This window comes from Malania oleifera, chromosome 1 (assembly GCF_029873635.1).
Source record: "Malania oleifera isolate guangnan ecotype guangnan chromosome 1, ASM2987363v1, whole genome shotgun sequence".
NCBI lineage: Eukaryota > Viridiplantae > Streptophyta > Magnoliopsida > Santalales > Ximeniaceae > Malania > Malania oleifera.
This window is the reverse complement of record NC_080417.1, coordinates 22,954,913-22,960,912: the sequence shown is the minus strand read 5'-3', so window position 1 is coordinate 22,960,912 and position 6,000 is coordinate 22,954,913.

Genomic DNA, 6,000 nt, shown 5'->3' with positions numbered 1-6,000 from the left:
ATTTTGGGACTATCTCAAAACGGCCTCAGTAGGATCCTAGTATGACTATAGGTCCCAACACTCACACACATATCATATAATATATATGAGTGTTTAATCTATGCTGAAATTGAACTTAATTGAAAATATTGAGAGTGTTCGGGCGACCGAACCCTGGACAAGTCAACTTGTTGACTTTTGTTCAGGCACCCGAACCATTTTGAGCGTATCTTCCTCGGGCACCCGAACCCTTGTCAGAGTGTTTTTCACCAACCCGGGCGACCGAACTGTTTAGTTCAAAATGAGCCCCGGGCAACCGAACACACAGATTCGGGCCACCGAACATATGACTAGGCACTCGAAGTCACGAAGCAATGCTACTGACTTTGATTCGGGCTGCTGAAGCATGGCACGGGCAACCGAAATCATTTAAATTAATTTTATCCCTATGTATGTTCGGGCGACTGAACCAAAGTTTAGCCACTCGAACCTTGCCAGGTCAAAATTAATTTAACTGAGGTAAAAATGGGTTAAGTTGGGTTAAGTGTGTTTAAACATTTTGAATTTTTTCTAATAATTTCCAACAAGTCTCAAACGGTTATATTTTTACCTCTGCCTATAAATATGGGTACATTTGCAAGATTAGAAGTAGATTAGTCAAAATTATTAGCAAAAATCCTCTCTATCTCAAAATCTCATTTTACTCAAAATACTCTCAAATATTTATTCCTTTGATACATATTAATATTGTGAGTGTTTATTGAGTGGTCTTGTGTTTATTAGACAGTATTAATACTCCCATTTGATTGGTTGATTGTCATATTATTTTTGGGGAGTTTGGCTTAGTTTTATCCCACAGATTTCAATATTATAAATTTTCTATTTGGATAAACTAGAGAGCTTAGAATATTTGCATTGTCATTGCAAGTGTCCCATAACTTTGATTTTGTTGTGCAAAAATATTTTTCTACATGCTATATTATTCTTTCAAACAACTCTGGTTGTTCTGATTATTTGCATATTTCATTGAAGAAAATATTTTTGAGTTGTTCTGAGTATATGCAGCATCTTTGAAACCCTGATTATTATTGAGATTTGATATATACTATTTCAAAGAAATAGTTTGATTAGAAAACTCTTAAGCACTGATCATATCTTATTGAGTGGAGCTTGCACAAAAATACACATCATTGAGCTTACATTTACCTATATTGTTGATGTGTGGTTGATTGAGTATACTACGCGTATTTGGGTACATATATGCTTTACATGAAAGCATAATAATTGTACTAGTTGATTGTGATAAACACTGTTGTATTTCTAGGCGTGGCTTGAGGGGGTTTGATATAGCCCAGAAGGATCAGGTTGGGGTCAGCCCTTTCTCCGCTTGGCAAGGAGAGTTTATAAAGGTTGAAGTCAGCCCTGTGCTAATTGACCTGGCTATAATCAGTGCCGCTTCACCCGTTAAGTGAGCCTTTAGTGAAATTCTTAGGCTTGTGAGCTAGAGGCGGGGACTTAGGCACAGTTGGTCGAACCTCGATAACATATCTTGTGTGCACCGTTTATCTTTCTGCAATTTACATTCCTGCACATGTATGTTATAGTTGATGAATGTTGCGCAAGATTTTAATTTCCGCACATTATATTTATCTACGCATTTGGAACTGTACAGACAGACCCTAGGTTGTGAATGTACTATTGTTGAACTAGCTGAACCTAGGAATAAATTTTAAATTTCAATTCACCCCCACCTCTCTCTTGGGAATACACCAAAGCTAATAGATATGCTCAAAAGTGTTCAAAACAAGCAGTATCTTGTAATCTAAGCAATGCACAGTTCAGTAGCAAATCAATATTCCAAAGATACGAATCAAATAATCATACTAGTTCAAAAAGATTTTCCTCAATGAAATATGCACAATACTAGTTTGAAAATGTTTTGCTTGTTTGAAAAATATTTGCACAACAAAAATCAAGCTATTGGACACTTGCAACAAAGATGCAAATATCCTAAGCTCACTTAGTTTATCCAAGCACGAGATTTATAATCAAAATATGTGGGATAAAACTTAAGCTAAAACTCCCCAATAAAAATATTGCAAACAAACAATTAAATGGGAGTTTCTAGTAATCCTAGCAATCATAAGCACTCTAGAAATGTTCTCACAATCTCAGAATATATCAAGGAGGTGAAGATTTGAGAGTATTTGGCCAAAAAGTGTATTTTGAAAAGAGAGAATTTTGGCTAATGTAAATTTCTAATGCTTTTCTAATCTTTGCAAATGAGCCTATATTTATAGGCAAGGGTAAAATTTTAACCGTTTGGGATATGTTGGGAATAATTAAAAAGTATCAAATAGTTAAAACATCATTAGCCCAATTTAACCTAGTTTTATTGCAGTTAAAATTATTTTAACCCGCCAAGGTTCGGGTGGCTAAACCGAGGTTCAGTCACTCGAACAGACACAGTAATAAAAGTAATTTAAATAAGTTCGATCGCTCGTGTCATGGTTCGGCAGCTCGAATCAAAGTCCATAGCATTGCTTCGTAACTTCGGGTGCCCGGTCCTATATTCGGTGGCCCAAACTCATGTGTTCGACCGCCTGGGTCACTTTTTGAACTAAACTACTCGGTAGCCCAAGTTGGCGGATTGTCCCTTTCGAAGGGTTTGGGCGCCCGTGGAAGATATGCACATTATTGGATGGTCGCCCGAGAGCCCAAGTCAACTGTTGACTCTTCAATAGTTCGGGCGCCAAGGAGTTTTGAACTCCAAGAGTTCGGTCGCCCGAACCCTATCAAATTCCTGATAATTGTTCAATTTAAAGCACATACTTAACACTCCTATATATTATATGATATGCGTGTGAGGGTTGGGACCTAGAGTCTTGCTATGGTCTTATTGAGCTTACCATATATACAATATGCATGATGTGTAGGTAAGATGAATACAAATCACATCCTAGGTTACTATTACAGACCCATATTACTATTATTGAATTTTCAATTACAAATTAAAGTCTTTAGGGTCTTCTAGCTGCTTCAAGTGTCATTTCTTGGGATATTCATTTAAGCCTGCACAAATACATGACAATCATCAAATACCTGAGTATTTGTCATTGTCAAAATTGGGTGCGACTTATAAGGTCAACATTCTCTCCCTTTTTATGATGAAAAATACATCGTGCGAAAAATGGGTATAGCCTTAAAAGGCTCTCCCCTAAAAATGTGCATCATGTAAAATTCTAAATAATAAGTTCAATCCAATTCAATCCTAAATTCAATTCAATCTATTAAGTTAACCCAATTTTTGCCCCTACATCTCCCCCTTTTGGCAACAGCAAAAAAGGGCCATAAGAATGACGGTTCAAGGCAACAACAATAAGTAATAAGCATTGTTATACCCAGGAAGTTTGGAAAGTTTTGGAAAATTTTCGGCAGAGTGCCATTTGAAAGTGGAACTTTCCAACACAAATCCTGTATAAACAATGACCTGTTTGAGTTTATAAATCCTAGCAGTTTATCCACGATTACTCAAATAGTTCCAGTATGATCAAAGCAATAAAACATAAAGTCTAACATTATCATGCTTTAGATATTAAAAGTATGAATTACAAATACTAAGCAATGATCAATTTTCACTAAGTCTAAACCAATAGGAAATATCTACAATCATATATTGTAGTTAGACTTGTAACTTTTACTTAAAATCTCCCTTTAAGTTTATGCAAACTGTGAAATATCTAAGAAGCCTCTCTACTGTGCATTAGACCTAACTCACGTCTAATTTGTATGAACATATCTTCAGGAAGTGGTTTAGTAAATATGTCCGCCCACTGTTCATTAGTGCATACAAACTCAATAGCCACATCTCCTTTTTGCACATGATCACAAAGGAAGTGATGTCTAATTTCAATGTGTTTAGTTTGTGAATGTGAGATAAGATTTTTAGAGATATTGATTGCATTGGTATTATCACATTTAATTGGTATTGTATTGTAGTGCAATCCAAAATCTATAAGTTGTTGTTTCATATAACGAGTTTGAGCACAACAACTTCCAGTCGCAATATATTCTGCTTCAGCTAAGGATAAGGCAACTGAGTTCTGTTTCTTGGAGAACCAAGAAACAAGAGATTGTCTTAAGTAGTGACAAGTGTCGCTGTTATTTTTTCTATCAACCTTACTACCAGCAAAGTCAGCATCTATATAACTCATAATCTTAAAGGTAGTATGCTTAAGGTACCATAAGCCTAACTCTATAGTTTTAACTGGATACGTGAGGATTCGTTTAACCGCTTTTAGATGGGATTCCTTAGGAGCAGCCTAAAACCTAGCACACATACACACACTAAACATAATATCAGGCCTACTAACAGTAAGATATAGGAGATTCTCAATCATGCCACGATATAATTTCACGTCAACAGGGATCCCTTGCTCATCTTTATCAAGCTTAATGGATGAGTTCATAAGTGTACCAAGAATTTTACAATCTTTCATATTAACTTTCTTTAGCAAGTCTCTGATATATTTAGATTGGCATATGAAAGTTCCACATTTAGCTTGCTTAATTTGTAGCCATAAGAAGAAACTAAGTTCACCCATCATACTCATTTCAAATTCACTTTGCATGCACTTGGCAAATTTATTAAACAAATCATCATTAATTACTCCAAAAATGATATTGTCCACATAAATTTGAACAAAAAGTATATCATCCTTTTAGATTTAATAAAGAGTGTAGTGTCAATCTTGCCACGGGTAAACCCATTTTCTAGTAGAAAACTACTAACCCTCTCATACCAAGCTCTAAGAGTTTGTTTCAATCCATACAAGACCTTAGACAACCGGTAAACATGGTCTGGATATTTATGATTTTCAAAATCAAGTGGTTGTTCTACATATACTTCTTCATTAATGTAGCCATTTAGAAGAGCGCTTTTAACATCCATTTGAAATAATTTAAAATTTTTAAAAGCGGCAAAAGTGATTAACATACGAATGACTTCCAACCTAGTAACGAGAGCATATATTTCATCAAAGTCAATCCCCTCCTGCTGATTATAACTTTGGGCAACTAGTTTAACCTTATTCCTAGTTACTACCCCATTCTCAACCTTCTTATTTCTATATACCCATTTAGTTCCAATAATTGAATGATCATTAGGTTTAGGAACTAGGGTCTACACTCTACTTCTTTTGAATAGATTAAACTCTTCTTGCACGGACATCACCCGAGACTCATCCTCTATGACTTCTTTAATATTTTTAGGTTCTTCTTGGGACAAGACAACAGAATGACTCACTAGGTTTTTCAAGGAGGATCTTGTGGCTACACCACGAGATAATTCACGTATAATTTGATCTATAGGATGATTTCTAATAAATTTCAATCTCTAGGCAACTCATAAATTTCATTTTCATTCTCTTCAGATGATTTATCATTTATTTCTGAATTTTCACTTGCATTGATTTCAATAGATAATTTATCTAAGCATTTTCTAATATCAATGTCATCTTCATCATCTTTCTTAGAAAATGGATTAGATTCATCGAACACAACATGAATAGATTCAATGACAATGAATGTTCTTTTAATGAAAACCCTATGTCCTTTACTATTAAGTGCATAACCTAGGAAAATAACTTCATCAAATTTAGAGTCAAACTTCCCTAGGTGTTCATTATCTCTAAGCACAAAACATTTACAACCAAACACATGAAAATAGAAAATATTAGGTTTATGGTTGTTCCATAATTCATAACAGGTTTTATTTATTGACGGTCTAATCAACACCCTATTCATGACATAATATGCGGTATTTATGGTCTCGGCCCAAAAGTATTTAGGTAAGTTATGTTCATGCAGCATAGTTCTACCCATCTCTTGTAGTGACATATTTTTTCTTTCTACCACACCATTTTGTTAAGGTGTCCTAGGTGCAGAAAAGTTATGTGATATGCCCTCTAAGTAACAATAATTTTCTATGCCTTCATTTTTAAATTTCGTGCTTCTATCACT